Genomic DNA, 23,046 nt, shown 5'->3' on the forward strand with positions numbered 1-23,046 from the left:
TGCATCCTTTTGAGTCTGCATTTGTATTTGTTTTGCATTCACGTTTATTTATTTCAGCTTGCATTGTTTATTTATTTCATTGAATATCCAAAAAATTCAAAAAAAAAAAATTAGAAAATTTCAAAAAAATTCAAAAAATTTCACGTTTATTTTTGCATATAGGTTGAGTCGGAACGGTTGATTTCCGTGATGATATTGCACTATAGCTTGTCATTTTACTTGAGCCTTGCACTTCTATTGATGGTTATTAGCTTTGTCATACGCATAGTCTACGAGTTTTTGTTCAAATATAGCTGACTGTTTAGACTTGACCTGATAAATTGGCAATCTACTTTATAATTTCTGAGGTTTATAGCCCATAACTGGTGACATTCATGACCAGTTCATTAGGAATTGAGAGTAGTACTCCTTGCATAGCATGTTCATCATTTTTGCACTTTTATGACATTCGATTTCTTGTCAAATGCACACATTCGGGTTTGTGATTGGTGTCACATGCAGGGAGGTGCTTGAAAATTTTTCCCTTTTCTTATATTCTTCACTCACTTAGCTCTACTTAAGCCAAAACTTGCCTTTTTGACCCATTAGCTACATCCCAAACTGAGCCTACCTAGTCAAGCTAGTTTAGTATGTCCTTTTGTGGTATGATTTTCCGTCTGCAGTTTGGTTCGTATCATTTGATTGGAGTTGGTGAAAATAGAGGAAGGATAAAAAAGAAAAGAAAAAAAAAGAATTGAAAAAAAAAAGAGAAAAACGTGAAGAAAAGAAAAAAAATGAAAAAAAGTGTGATTCACGTGAAATAGAAAAAAAAAAGAGTTGAAAATATTTGATTTATTTCAGTTGATTCATTTAGACGGTATTAAAAAAGGGAGTTTGTGACCGTCTAACTCCTCCATTCTTATTCCATATTTTTAAGGAGATTGTGTATGTGATTAGTGAGCTGTGTGCCAAATGAAGGGCACTTGTACTTTATTTTTCAATCAGTAGAGATTCGGATGGTCTTATATGGTCCTATTGGGAACTAGCTTGACGCTTTTACCTCCACATTACCATAACTTGTTTTGCCTTTTCTCACCTGAACCTCACTATTCCCATATCATTTGTAAGCTCTCGGCTGTGACGGACATTATTGGTTGGAGTGTATGCATTAGTACTTGAATCGTCTTTCATTTTTGTTGCATGCATGCTATGTAGGTCGCGGTTAGGTGAGTGACTGTTTATCTTTCTCTCTTTTACATATATTATTCACCCTTTGCTTCATGAGAGAAGAGTGACCACGTGAGAGTCCGATTTTGTTGGTTTTGCAAGGTCGATAGGTTTGCTATATTTCTGAACAGCTTATAACTCGTTTGCGTATTGACTGCTTAGCTATGACTGTTAATTTTTGTTGCATTAAATTGGTTCAAGTAGACAAGTTAAGCTAGCTCTGAGTTTTCGTTTCCGTTCCATTAGTTGCATTTTAGTTTACTCGAGGACGAGTAAAGGTTCGGTTTGGGAAGATTTGATACGTGCATTTTGTATAGTCTTTTTAGCATATTTTAGCACGTATTTCAATGTACTTTCGTACTGTTTATATTGCATTTTTCCCCCGAATTGGCTATTTTGGTTCGTTTTGTCCATTTTGTAGAAATGAACGCGGAAGTAGTGAAATTATACCATTTTCGTCCTTTTTGCATGCATTTTGAGGAGACGGGATTTTTCAGATTGAGATCTTGCATTGGGATGCATGAAGGAACGGTCTACGAGGCAGTCGGTCACGAGTTTGAGCTGATTTGACGGAAGAATACTCGATCGAGCTGTTTTATCACTCGATCGAGTGGTTTCTATAGCTGGAGTTTGTCGATCGAGTAGTTTTATACTCGATCAAGAAGTGCTGGAAACTGAGGTTGCTCGATCGAGTAACAATTCTACTCGATCGAGTAGATTATCTGGAGGAATGTTTGATCGAGTGGTTTCAAACTACTCAATCGAGTGGTTTTGGCTTGCGTGGGCTTTAATTAGCCCGTGAACTTGTTTTAGTTTTTGGACTTAGTATATTTTCAATTTAAACGTACATTAGCTAGGTTATTAGCATCCAAGTTTTATCTATTATTCATATTTCACTCTCAAGACTGTGTTACTCTTTTCTTCTCTACTGTAACTTTTGCTTTGGGATTTTCTCGCTCGGATTTGTTTGTTCTTTACGCCGGATTCTTGCGATTGTAATCTCTTTCTCCTTTCTTAATATTAATCTCTGTTTCATTTATTTTAATTGTTTGTTTTGTTCCTTTTACTTTCTGCCCTAATTACTTATATGCAATTTAATTATCGATTCATTATGTTTATTGTTAGTTCATTCATCGTTATTCGTGATACGTGCATATTCTATACACTTTATTTGCAGTTTTGGCACGTATTTCCATGCTTATTTGTTAGCTTAAAGCTACTATTTCTCCCGAAACGGTTTACTTTGCAATTTCTATGATTTATTTTAGGAAGGAGTGGAAGTGAGCTAAACCAAGCTTAAATCGTCCTCCGGAAGCAACTCTATGGAAACTTGGAAGATGGGAGTTCAGACTCGTTCACCTCGGGATGCGTGCATGAAGCTTAGAGGCTGTTTGGAAGAGGAAAGGAGATTACTGCACAGCTCAGTTGGTCGATCGACCACCATCACCAGTCGATCGACCGTGGACGTTCCGCAGGAGATACTGCACTGCACTGGCTGGTCGATCGACCATGCCCCCTAGTCGATCGACCAGGCCGCGAGGCTGAGATTTATTTCATGTTTTAGAGTTTTGAAAGCCAAATTTGTAATTAACTTTTGGAAGGACGTTTATCAGTAGTTACGCAGCAATAATTTAGGTCATGCTTTTCATTATTGAAGAACTGTTTTTAGATCTAGTTTGGAGAGAAGAAAGGGGGACGACGGATTCCAATTTCAATTACTTTGTTCATCAATTCTTTAGTAAGCTCTTTAATGCAATTTCCTTCTTCTTTTATTTCTTGTCAATTCAATTCTTGTTGTTATTAGTTTTTATTCAAGCAATGCAGTTTTAATCTTTTGTCTTAAATTCAATTTAAATCATGTCAATTTCATTGTATGTCTTTAAATTTGCAATTGTTATAATTTTAATCATGCATAGCTAATTATCTTGATTGGGAACGAGGTGAGCCATGGCATAAATTAGGTCGATTTATTAGTATGATTTCTTCCGTATCGATCTTGTTTCCTTTTAATAAACCCATCTTGCTAGATTGAAAGATTAGTAGGTTAAGTTTTCATTAGTTTTGGAATTTCCTTTGAACGAAAGCTTGAGATATTCTAGGGAATTAGAAGACCGTAAGGTTATATTTGAGCATTGATCGAAAGGCTTGGTCTTACTCCCTGAGACCGTTACAAGACCTCTGCTATCTCTTTTGACCTGACCTTAGCTATGGTGAACCGAAGTTCCTGATCTCTCTTTATTTTATTTGAGAAACTCTTTATTTTGTCAATTAGTCTTTAGAATCAAACCAATTCAAAACCCCCATTTAAATTGTTACTTCAATAGATTAAAAATTAGCAAATAGAATTGATCTTGTCTCTCTGTGGTTCGACCCTTACTATCACTGTCTATAGTTTTAGTTTGGATTTATAAATTTAATTTTGATACAAAACGACGGTATCAAATTTTGGCGCCGTTGCCGGGGAGACGGTGTAATTCTGTTTGCTTTATTTTTAGTTTATTTTTCTTGTCTCAAGGAACTTTGGTTCCTTGAGGCCGTTGCTTACTCTTGCTTCTAGTTTTGCTTTTGCACAGTTAGAAGACAGGTTTTTGAGAGGAAGACTTGAGTACTCTCAGTTTTGCGAACATGACTACAATATATGACAATCTTCAGCCACAAGAGCAGCATGTTCCAAAGGGATACGTTTTACCCACCCCTACTACTGGCAAATTCGAATTTCGTTCCTCTTATATTGATTTAGTGGAGCGAAATCGGTTTTCTTCGGGTCACCGGACGAGGATCCTTTGAAGCACATGGAAATTTTCACGGACTCATCATTGTTCCATACCTGCATCTTGGCTCGGGTGACCCAGGATGAAGTAAAGGGGATAATGTTCTTATACTCCTTGAAGGATTCGGCGTGAGATTGGTACCGCTACCTTGATAGGGTAGCAGTTAGAGTCACAGATTGGACATCTCTAGCATTAGCTTTCTACAAAAAATACTTCCCACTTGCAAAGACTGATTGTAACACCCCGGCCCAAACCGGGACGGGAGCGGTTATTTATGATAGCTCACCAGGTTGTGTACATGGCCCACAGATCAACACGGGTCCTTTATAGCGCATTTTGTCCTCACTCATACGCATCCCGGAAACCTTCCCAGGAGGTCACCCATCCTAAGACTACTCCCAGTCAAGCACGCTTAACTTTGGAGTTCTTTCGCATGGATGGCCATAAAAGAAAGTGCACTTTGTTGATATGAGTAGTACTTCCAATCCCTTTAAGCACTAGTCATTTAAGCCTATCATTGGACCTCTTCAATTACCGTGGGGTGTTACAGTCACCCCCACTTGAAGAACGCAACGTCCTCGTTGCGCCTGGGAGCATAACCGCTAACCCAGAATCCTCCCCCGCTAGGTGTGTGATCACAATGGAGCGTATAACCACTGCCTCCAGGAGCGTATAACAACTGCCTCCGATCACCACACGGTCGCAGGGTTGCTCTGATACCACTTGTAACACCCCGGCCCAAACCGGGTCGGGAGCGGTTACTTATGATAGCTCACCAGGCTGTGTACATGGCCCACAGATCAACACGGGTCATTTATAGCGCATTTTTTCCTCACTCATACGCATCCTGGAAACCTTCCCATGAGGTCACCCATCCTAAGACTACTCTCAGTCAAGCACGCTTAACTTTGGAGTTCTTTCGCATGGATGACCATAAAAGAAAGTGCACTTTGTTGATATGAGTAGTACTTCCAATCCCTTTAAGCACTAGTCATTTAAGCCTATCACTGGACCTCTTCAATTACCGTGGGGTGTTACACTGATGCCTTGAGAAGTAAAATTACAAATTTCCAGCAAGGACCTGATGAGGGCTTTTGTGAAGCATGGGGACGTTTCAAGAGTTTGGTTCGGGTCCTCCCTCACCATGGTTTCCAGCAGTGGTACCTTTGCAACTTATTCTATAATGCTTTATATGATGACTACAAGGTTATCCTGGACGCAGCTGCGAATGGTAGGTTCCAAAATAATACTGGTCAGAATAAAGGTTGGAACATTATTGAGGAGATGGCAGTCCATACAGCCGAGTTTGGAAGTTCGCGTGGAAATTCGCGAAAGCAAAGTGATGAAATGAGTGCCGTTGTGACACTCATTACTTCTATTACTGCCCGGCTCGAGAAGCTCAAGACCTCTGAAGCTTCCAAGGAAAGAGTTGTAATTCCTGTCCATAACTCAGATGAGACCGCGGAATTGAGAGAACTAGTCCGAACTCTTTTGGTTCAAGTCACGAAAATAGAAGAAGCTGGGATTGAGTCTACAAAGAATTTTGTCAAGCAATTGGAGAATTTAGAGGCTAAGCAAGTCGCCAATTCTTCAAGCAAATGTGAGGGGCCAATTGAAACCATTAATGCCATTAATCTCCGAAGTGGCCTTTCTTATGATGGTCCCGATAAGCCAAGAGAAGACTCGGGAAAGGATGAAAATAAAAATTCAATTTCTGGTGCGAAAACAAACTTTATCGCCAGTACCAGTGGTCGACCGACCAACAACTGCAGTCGATCGACCGGCATACCCGATGAAAAAGTTTCTGACCAGGAACTAATTGAGCACAGCACAAGTGGTCGATCGACCAACAGTAGCAGTCGATCGACTGAAGTTTTTGACGAAGCAGTTTCTGACCAGAAACTGTTCATGCCCAGCCAGATTGGTCGATCGACCGAGACCAATGGTCGATCGACTGTGTCTCCAATGCAGGACGCAAATCCGTAAACTAATCTGCATGATTCTACATTTATTGATGATTTGACGGAGGTTTTAAACTTACGTAAGCCGAAGGTTGCTGATACTACGGCCAGTGTTGCAGTCCCGTATCCAGAGCGTTTAAAGAATACTAAGCTGGAGCGCAAGTTTGCTAAGTTTTTGGAAATGGTCAAGAATCTTGAGGTAATAATTCCTTTCACTGATCTAATTACCCAGGTACCCTCTTACGCTAAATTTATGAAAGACATTTTGAATCGTAAGAGAAATTTTCATGATGATGGTAATGTTGCTTTTGTGGAAGAATGCAATGCTCTTTCGCAAATTAAAGGACCCGGGTAGTTTTTCAATTCCCTGCACTATAGGTAACCACGAAATTGGAAAGGCCCTTTGCGATTTAGAAGCCAGTGTCAGTGCCATGCCATATTTCGTTTGCGAAAGGCTAAATGTTGGTAGACTTAAGGTGACCGATATTACCCTTCAGATGGCAAATAGATCGACTCATAGACCTTTAGGAGTCTTAGAGGATGTACCCGTTCGAGTGGGTAAGTTTTTTATTCCTGTCGATTTCGTTGTTTTGGACATTGCAGAGGACAGTCAGATACCTATCATTTTAGGTAGACCATTTTTACATACAGCTGGGGCTGTAATAGATGTCAAACGCGGAATTATAACCTTAGAGGTAGGAGATGACACCATTGAGTTCAGTCTTGCTCGTAAGGCTACTGAACCTGCTGATGATGATACGTGTTATTCCATTGATATTGTTGACAGGGCTGTTAATTATAACTGGAGGGAATCCTTAGCCAAGGATCCCTTAGCTGATCTAACCCGTTTAGATGAGTGTGCAGGTAATATAGCGGGGAATGCTGAGGAGCCAGATGCTTTGGTAGCCTCAATGGAGAGCTACGAGCTCATAGAGGAAGAAGATGAGATGCTCTTAAGCCTGGCCAACGAGAATTTGGTAAACACTTGTTATACCATTGAAGTCGATTCTGTCTCTGCTGTAGAGGTAAAGGTGCCAGAGCGTAAGCCACTTCCTCCTAATCTTAAGTATGTTTTTCTAGATGATACGGAGCAGTACCCAGCTATTGTCAGTGCTAAGCTTAATGATGACCAGCTTTCTGCTTTGATGTGTGTGCTTAAGAAAAACAGGAAGGCTCTAGGTTACTCTTTGGATGATATTAAGGGCATCATCCCTGATATTTGTATGCACATGATAGAGCTGGAGGAAGGCCACAAGCCTTACAGACAGGGCCAATGCAAGTTGAACCCTAAGATGCAGGAAGTTGTTATGGCTGAGGTGATGAAACTACTCGATGCAGGTATTATTTATACAGTTGGCAACTCCAAGTGGGTTAGCCCAGTTCAGGTAGTTCCGAAGAAAGGAGGGACTGCCGTGGTTAAAAATGAGAAAAATGAATTAATACCAACACGAGTTGTGACAGGGTGGCGGATGTGCATTGAATATAGACAGTTGAATGCCGCCACCAAGAAAGATCATTTCCCCCTCCCTTTTGTTGACCAAATAACTGAAAGACTTGCTTCTAACAAATTTATCTGTTTTCTAGACGGAAATTCAGGGTTTTTTCAGATCCCTATTCATCCGGATGATCAGAGTAAGACCACTTTTACCTGTCCACAGGGTGTTTTTGCGTACCGCGGGATGCCCTTCGGATTGTGTAACGCCTCAGCTACCTTTCAGAGGTGCATGATGGGGATATTTTCTGATTATATAGAGAACATTATGGAGGTATTTATGGATGATTTCTCAGTTTATGGCAATGACTTTGATCGTTGTTTAGCTAATCTTGATAAAGTCATGTAGCGTTGTATTGATGTTAATCTTGTTTTAAACTGGGAAAAATGTCAGTTCATGGTCAATAAGGGAGTTGTGTTAGGGCATCTGATTTCTGATAAGGGTATACATGTTGATAAAGCAAAGGTGCAGGTGATTGAGCAATTGCCTCCTCCCGTGAATGTTAAAGAAGTGAGGAGTTTCCTTGGTCACACTGGTTTCTATCGGTGTTTCATTAAGGATTTTTCAAAAATTGCTAAACCACTTACACAATTGCTCCTTAAGGATGTTGTCTTTGAGTTTACTGATGAGTGCCTTTTAGCTTTTAACAGGTTGAAGGAGGCTCTAGTTTCTGCGCCAATCATTCAGCCGCCTGATTAGGACCTCCCATTTGAGATTATGTGTGATGCCAGCGATTATGCAGTCGGTGCAGTTTTGGGACAGCGGAAGAATAAAGCTTTGAATGCCATATATTATGCGAGTCGAACTCTGGATGAGGCTCAAGTCAATTATTATACCACTGAGAAGGAGTTTCTAGCTGTAGTTTTGGCCTTAGATAAATTTCGATCTTATTTGTTAGGTTCTAAGGTTGTTGTTTATACTGACCATGCAGCGCTGAAGACTCTCTTTCTTAAGAATGATGCGAAGCCGAGACTTTTGAGGTGGATACTCCTTTTGCAGGAGTTTGATTTGGAGATCAAGGATAATAAAGGTGCAGAGAATGTGGTGGCTGACCATTTATCTCGTCTACAGCTGACAGAAAGGGAGGATCCGTTACCCATTAATGATTCTTTTCCAGATGAGATTTGTTATCTATTACTAATTCGGGGTCTTATCCACCTCCGTGGTTTGCTGATTATGCTAATTTTGCTGTGACAGGTAAGATACCACCCGAGCTTTCATGGCAGCAGAAGAAGCGGTTCGCTTATGATGCTTGACAATACTTTTGGGATGATCCTTATGTTTTCAAGGAATGCGCAGACGGTCTTATCCGGAGATGTGTGCCTCAATGGGAGGTGAAGGATATCCTAGAAGCTTGACACTCTTCTACCTATAATGGTCACCATGGTCCATCCCGGACTGTGGCTAAGGTACTCCAATCTGGTTTCTATTGGCCAACTTTGCATGCAGATAGTCGTAATTTTGTTGCTGAGTGCGATGCTTGTCAAAGACCGGGGAATATTTTAAGGAGACATGAGATGCCACAGGTAGGCATTCTAGAGGTTGAGATTTTTGATGTCTGGGGCATTGATTATCAAGGACCTCTTCCGAGCAGTCAAGGTAATAAATATATCCTCGTAGCTGTAGATTATGTGTCCAAATGGGTAGAAGATATCGCTACTCCCCATTGCGACGCAAAGTCCGTGATTAAACTGTTTAAAAAGATTATTTTCCCTCTTTTTGGTGTCCCTAGGGTTGTCATTAGCGATGGGGGAATGCATTTTAAGGAGAAACAACTTAGTGCTTTATTGACTAAATTCGGTGTCCAACATCGTAGAGGTTTGGGGTATCATCCCCAAACTAGTGGCAAGGTTCAGATTTCTAACCGGGAATTGAAAGAAGTTTTAGCTAAAGTTGTTTCTAAATCACGGAAAGATTGGAGTCTTAAGTTAGATGATGTCTTATGGGCTTATAGGACTGCGTTTAAAATGCCAATTGGGATGTCACCATTCCGATTGATTTATGGTAAGACATGTCATTTACTTGTTGAGTTGGAGCGTAAGTCTTGGTGGGCTATTTGTGATTTGAATTTGGATCCTAACCTCTCTCATGAGAAACGTATGACACAACTGAATGAGCTGGAGGAATTTAGGCTGCTGGCCTATGATAATGCTAGGATCTACAAAGAGAAAACCAAGCGCTGGCACGATAAAAGAATGATCAAGCGCGAGTTCCATGTTGGCGATAAGGTACTTATTTTTAATGCTCGTATCCGTTTATTTCCTGGTAAGCTGAAATCCAGGTGGACTGGCCCTTATACGGTCACACCAGTTACAAAATTCGGATCAGTTGAATTGGAGACCTCTGCTAGAGAAAGGTTCAAAGGTAATGGCCAATATGTGAAGCATTGTCACGGAACAGATGAATTTGTTGGGCAAGTCGAGGTATTGTACTTCGACCCGTTATCGGATGATGCAAACTGAGGTAAAAAGGTCGTGCGGGACCTCTTAAACATGCGCTAACCGGGAGGCAACCCGGCTTGTAAATTTTTGTAACTAGGTGCTTTACAGTTTTATTTCAATTAATATGCATTAGGAGCTTTAGTTATTTCTTTTTAATCAGCATATTCTTGGTTTGAAAAATGTGCGCCTTTGAGAATTTTTGCAGGAATTTATTTTATGCAAAGTGTGTAGGGTGGTTTACTGAATGTTCATGAGAGAAGGACGGGAAATTGAAGTGGAAAAATAAATTTTTGACGTATTTGAGATTAATTGCCAGCACAAGCAGTCGATCGACCATGTTCATCAGTCGATCGACTGATGAGAAAACAGGCAGAAGCTGTTTTAAGTGAAGACTGGTCGATCGACTGGGTCAGGGGGTCGATCGACCACTGCGCGAAACCAGAATGCAACTTAATATGGGAATTTCTATTTCATACTTCATTCATTCTTTCATTCTCATTCAATCAAAAAAATAGAAACCCTAGTTTTCCCCTTTCGCGATTCTGCTACTCTACCCCTTAATCTCGAATTTTCTTGCTCAAATCCCCGAGTTCTCATCGAAGGTATGTCTTTAATCCTCTTTTAATCCTCTTTCAATCCTTTATGTTCGTTTCTCGCTGAATTTCTATGCTCTTATTTCGAGCAATGCTACCTTTTGATCGAAAAATCGATTTGGGGAAAATCGATTTCAGGCTAATTTCTTTTGATTTGTATGCTTTAATTGGCTTTGCTACCCTTTTACCTTGATTTTCGAGACAATTTAGCAATTAGGAGGTGATCAATTCCCTTTTCTCCAATTTTTCGAAACCCTATATTCGTGTTCAAATCTGATATTGTTTCGGGTTTTCTAAATTGTCATTATTGAAGGTTATGGTGAATTAGTTGCTGAATTGTTCATTTTGTAGGAAGCAATAATGACAAAAGGAAAGCAGGCGATGTTCGAAGGGCAGTCCAGTCAGGGAGCTGCCAAAAGGCCGCGGGGTCCGCCGTTGATGTTCGAGGATACTACGGATAGTCTACCTGACTATCCGCACGTTACTTTCTCTAACTCTATTCAGCGTGCTAAATTCATTAACATGGTCGAAAAAGTAAAGGTTCAGGCCACTCGTTTTCTTCATCGGCCGACTTTAGGGAAATTAGGCTGTTTTGAGTCTGTTGTGTCCCTGCTAAATGGGACAGGAATGTCGGGTCTTGCGGACATGGCTGAGTTCACTTACTACACTTTGACCCTCGAGTTTTTCTCGTCTTTTGCTTTTGACCAGGCTTCTTTTGAAGCCAATAGGAGTAGCCCTTGCATTTCTTTTCGGCTGTTCAATGTCACCTACTCCTTACCATTAGCTGATTTTGCTAGTTATTTGGGTCTTTATTTCGAGGGTAATACCTCGGAAACTTCTGATGTGCATCGGGTAATGTGGTCGTGTATCTCTGACTGGAACGGCCCTAAGAGGACGGGCACTTCCGTCCACTTACCCCCTTTTCGTTATTTTTTACGGCTGATGGGTAATACCATTTTCGGCCGCAAGGAGTCAAATAATGTGAATACCATTGAACTGTCTATCTTGGTGGGCTATCTGAACATTGAAAGTCGGGTAGCCCGTATCTATAACAAAGATTATTTGAACGCTTCTCACTTTCACACTATCAGTGAGGGGCTTTGGCCACTATTGCTTGTGGTGGGTTGATGACGCGTATCACCAACCGTCTAGTTCTTCTTTTCCCTCGAGAGGAGGTCCCTATTGATCCTGACTTACGCTTCATGGATCTTGGCTACGCGAGGTCTGTGAAGTGGGTCGATAGTCGGAGTCGGTGGAAGATTGACTCTTTCATCTGCGACCGAATCCCTATCCTTGGCCTCCCTCTTATCCTGCCCCTTACCACTGTTTTGGGGGCAGCTCGCCCGCCCTTACCTAGCTACAAGCTCACTATTGGGGCGGGCACCACTACTGCTAGCACCTCGAGGCGGGCTCGTACCTCCTCTTCACAAGCACCCTCCTTATCCACTCCTGCTCCCACGGGTTTCCCGGCCACTTTCCGTCCCCCTACACCTATGGTTATTCCTGCGGTCATGGACCAAAGGGTGATGTCACGTGTGTTGGGTGACTTGTGCAGGAGTTTTGATCAGCACAGATTAGACACGGCTCTGGCCCTGTACCCAGTTTACGAGGAGTACGCTCGGACGGGGATGCTCCCACGAGGTGCCTGGACTCACCCTTCCTTCTTTGTTCCTCCGGTGGGCGGTTACCCTCAGCCTGCCACGAGATCTGCTCCCACTACTACTATTGCCGCTGCTGCTGAGGCGGAAGAGGAGAGCGACTCGGGGTCTGAGGAGGATAGTGGTTCTGATTATGATGATGGGGACTAGACGCATTCTGACCTCCCCCGTCTTTGGCTGGTTTGGGGAGGTCTAATTTTGTGAGTTTCTGATCCCTCTTTATTAGTTTCTTTTTATTTTGTTGTTGCTTTTATTCTTCCCCATTTTGTTATGAATGCTGGTAATTTGCTGCTGAGCACAATGGGGGCATTGTGCGTTTTGGTTTGGGGAGGGTACTTGCATATGTCTTTTGCATCTGCATTTGTTTTTTTTTTATTATTGCATTTCAGTCACACGTTTATTGCATTTTAGCTTGCATTTGTTTTATTTCAAAAAAATAAAAAAAAAATAAAAATACTACAAAAACAAAGAAAAAAATCGAAAAATTCATAAAAATCAAAAATATCACGTTTACTTTTGCATATAGTCGAATCGGATTGGAGTTTGTTAATGATGACATTGCACTATTAGTCAAATATATGTCATTCCTTGCCTTTTCACAACTGCTTAGCGAGAATTAAAAGTGATTTCTCAAATTTTGTTGTGGAATTTACTTCGGGTTATTAGACTTGACTCATTTATTTTTGGCAAACTACTCATACTTTCTGAGATATAGAGCCTATAACTGGTGACATTCATGACCGGTTAATTTAGGATTGAGAGTAGTACTCCCGTCATTTCATGTTTTGCACGTGTATGAGTTTTGATTGCTTATTGCCTATACGCATCGGTTTGTGGTCGGTATTACGTGTTTTGAGAACTATTGCATCTCCCCCTTTCTCATTTTGCCCCATTTAACTCCACTATAAGCCATATCTGCCAGTTGCCCTCAACTACATCCCATACTTAGCTTACCATTGTGCCAAGCTGGGTAGTAGTAGAGGAACTTGTAGAATTATAGCAGTTTTGGTTCGTTTCTGTACTGTTGGAGTGAGTATTTATGAGAAGTGCAGGAGTTGCTAATGTGTCAGCCTGAAAAAGAGAAAGTCAGGAGAAAAAAAAATAAAAAAAAAAAACTCAGAAAAATGAAAACAAAAAGGAAGTTGATCTAGGCAATTAGTATAGTCCAGCAGAGGTGGTCGATTGACTGGGTCTGATGGTCGATCGACTACCCATCCAGGAAAAAGAAAATGAAAAAAAAAGGAAAAAAAAGGAATTTGGTAACAATAAGAAAAAAATTCGGCTGAGTTGAGAACACACCTCATGTGTTTATTTTATGAATTGGAGGTGTCTGTTTTGGGATAGTGTGTTACCTAGACATTTAGAGGCAATGGTTTATATTTCGAGTTGGAAGAACGGGATACGATTTCTGATGGTTTGTTATGTACTAGCTTGCCTTCTTACCCTCACATTTCCACACTTGTTTTGCCCTTTCTTTCCCACTTAGCCTCACATATCCAAATCTTGCAATAGTTCGGCATGTAATAGTCCTTGACGGTGGTTATGCGTGTGTACGGTAGCTAGAATCATTATTCATACTAGTCAAGCATACATGTTTTGTCGGTCGCAGTCTAGGTGAGAGTCTGTTTTTTTTCTTCCCTCTCTTCTACATATATTCTTACCATTTGCTTTGCTGAGAGAAGAGTGACCCGGGAAAGTCCAAATTTATGAGTCTTGCAAGGTCGACCGCCCGATTTAATTCCATAATATGCATAAATTTGTTCACTTGCTTTGAGCTTTGTAGTAGTTAATTATGTGCATTAAACGGTTTAGCATTGACTTGTAGCTAGCTCTGAGATATACTCTTTTCCATTAGGTCCTTTTAGTTGCATTTAGTGCTTGCTTGGGGACAAGGAAGGTTTGGTTTGGGGAGATTTGATACGTGCATATTCTATACACTTTATTTGCAGTTTTGGGACGTATTTCCATGCGTATTTGTTAGCTTAAAGCTACTATTTCTCCCGAAACGGTTTACTTTGCAATTTCTATGATTTATTGTAGGAATGAGTGGAAGTCAGCTAAACCAAGCTTAAATCGTCCTCCGGAAGCAACTCTATGGAAACTTGGAAAATGGGAGTTCGGACTCGTTCACTTCGGGATGCGTGCATAAAGCTTAGAGGCTGTTTGGAAGAGGAAAGGAGGTTACTGCACAGTTCAGTTGGTCGATCGAGCAACATCACCAGTCGATCGACCGTGGACGTTCAGTAGGAGATACTGCACTGCACTGGCTGGTCGATCGACCATGCCCCCTAGTCGATCGACCAGGCCACGAGGCTGAGATTTATTTCATGTTTTAGACTTTTGAAAGCCCAATTTGTAATTAACTTTTGGAAGGACGTTTATCAGTAGTTACGCAGCAATAATTTAGGTCATGCTTTTCATTATTGAAGAACTGTTTTTAGATCTAGTTTGGAGAGAAGAAAGGGGGACGACGGATTCCAATTTCAATTACTTTGTTCGTCAATTCTTTAGTAAGCTCTTTAATGCAATTTTCTTCTTCTTTTATTTCTTGTCAATTCAATTCTTGTTGTTATTAGTTTTTATTCAAGCAATTCAGTTTTAATCTTTTGTCTTAAATTCAATTTCAATCATGTCAATTTCATTGTATGTCTTTAAATTTGCAATTGTTATAATTTTAATCATGCATAGCTAATTATCTTGATTGGGAACGAGGTGAGCTATGGCATAAATTAGGTCGATTTATTAGTATGATTTCTTCCTTATCGATCTTGTTTCCTTTTGATAAACCCATCTTTCTAGATTGAAAGATTAGTAGGTTAAGTTTTCATTAGTTTTGGAATTTCCTTTGAACGAAAGCTTGAGAAATTCTAGGGAATTAGAAGACCGTAAGGTTAAATTTGAGCATTGATCGAAAGGCTTGGTCTTACTCCCTGAGACCGTTACAAGACCTCTGCTATCTCTTTTGACCTGACCTTAGCTATGGTGAACCGAAGTTCCTGATCTCTCTTTATTTTATTTGAGAACTCTTTATTTTGTCAATTAGTCTTTAGAATCAAACCAATTCAAAACCCCCATTTAAATTGTTACTTCAATAGATTAAAAATTAGCAAATAGAATTGATCTTGTCTCTCTGTGGTTCAACCCTTACTATCACTGTCTATAGTTTTAGTTTGGATTTATAAATTTAATTTTGATACCAAACGACGGTATCAATTAGTTTTGACAATATTAATAGCATGAGTAGTTAATCTGTTTCATGTTAGGATTAGGGGATCTACGGTAGAAATGTGACGATGTAGTAAATAAGTTGGATGAATTAATTGTGAGATTCTGTCCCCATAGCAATATAACTGTATTTACCGACTTAGTTGAGTGCACGCTTCTGAGTCACCTTTTTAATCTGGTTAAATTAATCCTAGATTGGAAGATTGGATTAAATAGACCTGCTAGGAACAGTAGACTACCCTGACGAAGACGGAAGTTAAGTTAGTGGAAGTTTAGGATAGAAAGTGGACCGGAAGGACCTTTCCATATCCGTCTCGTAATAATTTATCTAAGTTGTTTACAGTTGAGTCACTGGACTACCGTAGTGAACCGAAATCCTGACATGTCCCCTCTTTATTGATAGTTTATCACTCTTTTTTTGCCTTTACTGCTTTTTATTTATTTCACTTCCTTTAAACCTTTTTAGTTTAGAAATCAAATTATAAACACCCCCCATTTGTGACCAAATAGACGGACTTTTACAAATATCTTGCCTCCCTGAGAAGATCGACTTGACTTCCCAAGCTATATAGTTAGTTTAGTTAGTTATATTTGATAGGTATACGACAGCCCTGTCACATTTCAAACCTCGATCTTTTGCCAACCGTTGAAAACCCTTTTTATGCCGTCGTAATGACGTATTATCAAACCCGGTTTTCTAAATACCATTTCAAAAACACCTTTTATGCCGTTATAATGGCCATTTCAAAACCCGGTTTCTATAACCATTTCAAATACACCTTTTCATGCCGTTATTGTTGGAATATGTGTCCTCCGACAATAATGCGATCACGACTGTTGATCATGATGATCACATCTTTAAGTCTCATTATAAAGAATACAACTGGGAAGTAATATTTTACTGTCAACTGGTCCACACATATCGGTAATGATTGGCTGACTAGAGTTTGACATCACTGTCGTGCGACGGTGGTGATCAGTTGATCCCCTAGGTCATACCTATAGGGCAACACTCTTAATTGATCATTTAATTTATCGTATGAAGATACGGGTCAATTAAAATATTTAAAATTGACGGACGATTTTGGAAGTAAAATTTACGTATTTCATTATAATATGATTAAATGAGATACGGTCTGAGTAATCGAATTAATTCATTATTCAGATGAAATTACTGTTTAAGGAAGCAATTGAAATTGAATGAATTATTATAAATACAATTTATTGTGATTTATAATTGGTAAAATATTTTGGTACAAGTAATTGCGAATTACTAAAGTCGATTTTTGTATATGACGTATTTTTATTAATACGTTGATTTTTAATATGTTAAAAATACATAACAAATTTATGTAACATATAACATGTGACATAAGACAAATTGACATTTTGACAAAGATAATATGGAGTCCATATTATCTATGTGTGTCGAAATTAAGGGAAGAATTAGGCTAATATTGTGTTGTCTAAATTAGTGGAGAACATGATGATTACCTAAAGACTAGCCATGCAAAACCTATTGTTCATTGTGAAGAGCAACTAGAGCATGCATTGGCTCCCTACACCCCCTTCTTCTATCCGGTTTTTAGAGAGGAAAAACCACTTTGGTTTTTCCTCTTATTTTACCTAATATACACAATAATGTAATTGTTGTATTATTCACTCATTCATTCATCAAATATTTTAGAGAGATAAAAAGATTTCTCCTTCCTTTTCTTCCTCTCTTAACCGGTTTTGGGAGTAAAACCAAATATTTTTGGGTCAATTTTTCTTACAACATTAATATTGTCTAGTATTCATAATATTAATTTTATTAAGAGTGTGCTTTGGGTATTAAGTTTTGGGAGAGATCCTACACTTGGATCTTAGTTCTTCCATAGAGGAAAGCACAAGAACAAGAGAGAAGGAGATCTCTCTTGTGCCCTTATAAGCCGAAAATCCAATGTAAGATAAAGGTTTCTTCTTTATATTGTTTATAAGTTTGCATGCATAAGATCACTTATTATGTTTATGACAAATTAAAATAAAACATATATGAATATGTTGAGTATATAAATCTACTTTTCCTTTCAATCGGTATCAAGAGCCTTGGTTGTTTGCATGCAAATCGGTTAAAAGTTTTTCCGAGTTATACGGTTAACATATAAAACTTGTTTAATTTGTGTTATTATGATATATCACGAAAATCATTATGCATGTTAAAGTTTCTGGTCCTAAAATGTTATTAGGATATTTTGGTTAATTTGTGGATTTTTATTGTTCATATTATACAATAATGGCATTAAAAATATGATTTTATGAATAAAATGTCATTTTCAGACTAAAATTAGCTAAACTTCGAATTTTCCAGTGATTTTTGGATATGTTGTCACATATATTATTTTGAGATGACCTGTAAATGTTCATAATTTCTGGACTTCTTATGCTCGAAAAATTGATTTTTCATTATTAAAATCGGATTTAGATGAAAAATAGGTTAATATGAGATAAATTTTGAATCTGGTCATAGAAATTTAGTATGTTGTCACATGTAATTTTGCAAGATGTGTGTAAAATAATAGGCTATATTGAAGTCTTTATGCATGATTTATGTTTTTTTAAAGAAAAATAGCATAAATAGTGACTTAATTAGTGAAATATTAATAAAACATACTCCATGACTAAGGAAAAACGTCACATGTTGCATTTTATTATCTTTTTCAGATCTAAAATTGGAAAGTTGATGAATATAATTTTTCTCATGTTTTTATGATTATTTTCTTAAAAACCGATAAACCGCAACATTGTTTTTCCGGATAAAATTCGAAATTTTTAACCTAAGTTTTTGAACATTATGAGTGTCATGGTATTTTTCCAGAATGTTCATGAGTTTAAATTTCAAATTTTTAATTTATTTGAAATTTTGTGATTTATTTGTAGTTTATAGCTTATTTTTATAATTTTAAGTCCATTAATGAACAAATTTTAGAAATATGAGTTAATTATGGTCAAATAATTAGTGAAGACTAAATTTTGAGTCCTAAGAGGTTAGGGTAATTAACTTATGCATAAATCCGTAAAAACCGAGTAATATACGATATTGGCTATTTAAAGGCGATTTAGCATAAAATTGGGCATGTTCATACATATTATAATGCTGCATTTTCTTTATGATTGTCATAATTTTATTTTATGTAATTTTTGAATTATGTAATTTTACTTAGTATGGCCTTAGTTTTTAATTGGTATTACCCGAAATGTATGGGAATATCGATTCGGTTGTAATTTTATTGTGATCTCGTATCACCTTTTTGTAATTTAATAGATTTATTTTATTATAGTTACAAATGTATAATAGGAAATTATGTAATTTATTATGTAATTTTATTTATTTCGGAGTTCCCAAAGACGGATTTCTTCAAGAAGGCGATACATAAAGACAGTGTTACCTCGAGATGCGTGTCACAACCGAAGTTCAAGGGACCAATGGAGTTGGTTTCCGAATGTGTAATAGTTAAATAGTTTTTCTTTTTTAGGAAGGCCATACTAGGATTTATTTTATGTTTTGCATTTTATTATATGTCGCATGCATCGCTAAATCGCCATAACTAAAACATGCATCTTTATCTAATCGAGTTCATCGACCGTGTCAATTACAATTATCGTAGTTCACCGTTTTAGTTCACTTAAAATGTGATAGATAATAAATTGACATGACCTCTCGCTAAAACAATCAATTGAGATATAGCCTTACCAAATAGTAGAAACCATGAAAACCTATTTCGTGAGGGAGTGCACTCGGCCACACCGGGGTACAAACCTTGTTACGTAGGGGAAGTGGGTGATAAATGTCTATCCACCGAATTCATGTTGATGAGGGTTTTATCGGCCACACCGTGCCCAAGTTAATGTGGGTTTGGATCATGGACACGTTTATTCGAAATTTGGATTGAACTCAACAAAAGTTTTTCGATAAGGGTTTTATCGACCACACCGTGCCCTTGTTGAATGTGTTTTGGGCTAAAGATAAATGTTAATGTAATATTATCGACCAAGAGTTCTAAAAGTAGAATCGATTAAAGCGTTAATCCACCGAGTTATATTGATAAGGGTTTTATCGACCACACCGTGCCCAAGTTAATGTGAATTTGGGTCTTGGAATCATTTATCTAGTTGGGTAGAGGTCACTAGATAAATGCAATAAAACTTGTTTAAATTAGTTTTTCACAAGTATTATTATTTAAATGACATTTGTTTTACTCCTCCTATTTTGTTTTGTAGACCACTTCTTTTCTCATAACAAATGGCAACACAAACCCCTAACGCCACGCCTCTCGCTAATTCATCATGGCTCCGATCCTTCATCGATCGATGTAAACATGAAAACAATGGGTCAAATTTCTCCGATTGGGATGCCCAACTCAAACTAGCCGCCCAAGGTGACGACAAGCTTCGTTACCTTACCGAGGCCTCTCCTCCCGAACCTACTACTAGGTCGACCGCCGCCACTAGGGAAGCATATGAGGCTTACCATAAGGAGTCCGCCGCAATGAAAATTGTCTTGATATTTGTGATGGAGGCGGATCTCCAAAGGAGAGCCTTTAAAATGGGCACCGCTAATGAGATTTACTCCAAGCTTGTGACAATGTTTTCACAAACTCCGCGGATCGTCCAATATGAGGCGGCCGCGGCATTCTTTGATCTCGACTTCAAAGAGGGCCAAAAGGTTAGCCCTCATGTGCTCAAACTTATGGAGCTTGTCGAGACCTTGAAAATTCAAAAAGTTGAAATCCCCAAAGAACTCATTGTAGATAGGATTCTACACTCCTTGTCCAAAGTCAAAGCATATGTTCAATTCTGGGTGAATTTTAACATGCAAGACAAGGATGTGACTCTTGAAGAATTGCCTAAAGGGACATGGGGTTAAATGTGAACCCACCCAAGGATGTGCCTAACATAAGCACTAAGAGCAAGGGGAAGTTCAAGAAGAATGGGAGGAAGGGTAAGAAGCAAACTCCCACTTTCACCAAAGCTAGGACTTATGAAGCTAGCACTTCAAAAATCAAGAAGGGTCCTCTTGATAAATGCCATTATTGTAATGGTATGGGACATTGGAAAAGAAATTGTTCCAAATACCTTGGTGATATTAAGGCTGGAAAGATCACTCCAGTAGGTAAATGACTATCCCTTCTTTTATGTTTCTAATTCAACTATGGTATTATGATACAAAGTTGTGATAATGTATCTCCCTTTTTATTGTAAATAGGGCCTCCACCAAGCAAAGACAAGGGAAAAGAAAAGCAAGCATGAGAAACCATCAAGAAGCTAGGAATAGCTTTCATGGAGCTTTGCTTTTTATTGTCTTATTTTATTCATGTTTTGGATTTTAGAACCTTTAAGTTTCCGTGTTCGACATGGAAAAGTATTTTGGATAATTGGTTGTATTTTGGATAATGGTGGCTTGGTTTGCAACCCAAGTCACCCGTTTTATCATTTTATCCTTTGTTCTAAAATCCGTATTTAAATGCTTGCTCTTAGAAACATATGATTATTCACATAAAGTGATCTAATAGACAAATATAATGACGGGATTCATTATATGTCCACATTCTTAAGGCTTGTGTATGATCATTTACAAAGTGATTTTGAGTCTATGAACTCTTTTTAATGGAATGTCAATCACCAAGTACATTTACGAAATCTAAAACTATTAGTCAACCTATGAGATAGTTCTCCTTATACTTCAAAATCATTATTTGTGTCTCATATGCTATCTTTGAATCTATAGTGTATTTATTCTAAAGATAGAGTGGGAGAAAAATGAGGACACAACTCACACCAAGATAAGTTTGTGTACTTGTGTAAATGAGATCTACGCAAGAGAGAATGATTTGAATGTAGGTATATCTATTTATATAGTATACCCAATAGATGAGATCTATGGTCTCAAGTAAGTTCTATATGACTAAAGAGACCAAGTGAAGTAATCTTTAGTCCATCATAATCACGAGAAACTCTTTGGATTATAATGTTAAGGTAAAATAAGTCAACACAAATTACTTACCCAACGTAGAAGGGGTCACATGGAGAGTAAGGTCCTATATGCCTACCGACGAAGAAGGGATTCATAGTTGTTTGCTCTTATAAAGACTAGTCTCAATTTTAGTTATAGAGGAATATCCCATCAACTTTATTTTAATTCATTTTAAGTGAACTAATATCTAGCATGCGAGTATGAATAAACTAAGATGATGGCTTAAAAGAGTGTGACATCTTTATGTCCATGATAACTAACATCCAAACTATATGAGTCAATTTTCATGCATATTAGTAGGTGGTTTGGTTTAGGCGGAATATGATGCATTAACTATCAAGCGAAGAAAAGCAACAAGAATGGAAAAACGTAAAACAAAAATAAAGTTCTAGTGTGGCCTATCTACCAAAATGAACATAAATACAACTTTGGAATCCTTCCTAGGACCCGAGAAGCTTGTCTTGCTATTCCATCTTGGTCCATGTAGCGGGAGTGAGCAATCCAATCTCCATCTTTAGTCTTCTCAAAATTACAATAAAATTAAAAAATAAACCTATTTACATTCTAATTTCAAAAACATAATACTTAAAGAAAAACAAAGGAGATTCGAGATCTCAAAATTACATTAAGACTATGTTTCCATCATTACGAAAACATAATCAACTAAGGCCACACTAGGTAATACAAAATTACAACCGATTGCAAAAATACATAAATAAACCATTCAACAATTCATACAACTTAAATAAAAATGCATCAACTATAAATTAATCATTCAAGACATAATTCCTTAATTATGTACAGTAATTTATCCAAACCACCTATTTTAAAATGATCAAATTATGTGACAATTCCTCAATTACTCACAATAATTCCAATCTTTATTCACGTTAACTAGTGATATCAATTAATCCAACATTATTTTAAACCTCTTTAAAATAATTGGGTATCTTTAATTTGTGAACTTTTTCACAACAAACAATCATACATTATAAATTTAATGTATAATAATTATTGGCCAAAACAAACATATTTTTTTTTTAATAAAAGCTCTCGGCATTTCTAAAAACAAAAAAAAAACAGTTTTTTTTTTAATTTTAAGTGCCCTCGGCATTTTGCCCTAAATACAAAAAAAAACAGATTTTTTTTTCTTTTTAAAAGCTCACGGCATTCAGCCGTTTTTTTTTTCTTCTTTCTTTTCTCGAAAAAAAAACTTTTTATGTGAACAAAATGTTTAATGTTGCTAATATAACAAGAGTGGCATAATCATCATCTTTTAATTTAAACATAGATTCAAACTAGATGATTCAATTTAACCTCTTAAAATGAATATCTAAATTATGATTAAATTGATTATCCGAATATTTGATTCATCACAATTGATTTGAACATTATTAAATTAACTTGTATGCAAAAACTATATAGCAAAAACAAATCATCAACAATTAAAAACAATTTCCATTTACATTTTAATTTAATTCTTATTAAATCAAAACATCTACAAATTTATCATATTATCATCTTAACTTATTAAAACAACAATATCAATAAATCAAAATGGAAACAAGGCATCAAAAAAACAAAAATCATCTCGGCATTTAAAAAATGTTTCGGCCGAAATTAAAATTTTTTTTTTTTTCAAATTTTTTTTGTTTAAATCCATTTATGAAAATCATATAAAATAA

At 37.6% G+C, this 23,046-nt stretch overlaps 1 non-coding gene across 1 annotated transcript; it reads right to left on the reverse strand.

Moving 5' to 3' along the window:
• Window positions 1-5,019: 5,019 nt before the first annotated feature.
• On the reverse strand, window positions 5,020-5,128 carry LOC141635716 (small nucleolar RNA R71). The gene has a single exon (XR_012540382.1). It is a non-coding gene; the product is annotated as a small nucleolar RNA R71 (small nucleolar RNA).
• Between the last annotated feature and the right edge of the window lie 17,918 nt (window positions 5,129-23,046).

The sequence above is a fragment of the Silene latifolia genome, chromosome Y, assembly GCF_048544455.1.
Source record: "Silene latifolia isolate original U9 population chromosome Y, ASM4854445v1, whole genome shotgun sequence".
In the NCBI taxonomy this organism is placed as follows: domain Eukaryota; kingdom Viridiplantae; phylum Streptophyta; class Magnoliopsida; order Caryophyllales; family Caryophyllaceae; genus Silene; species Silene latifolia.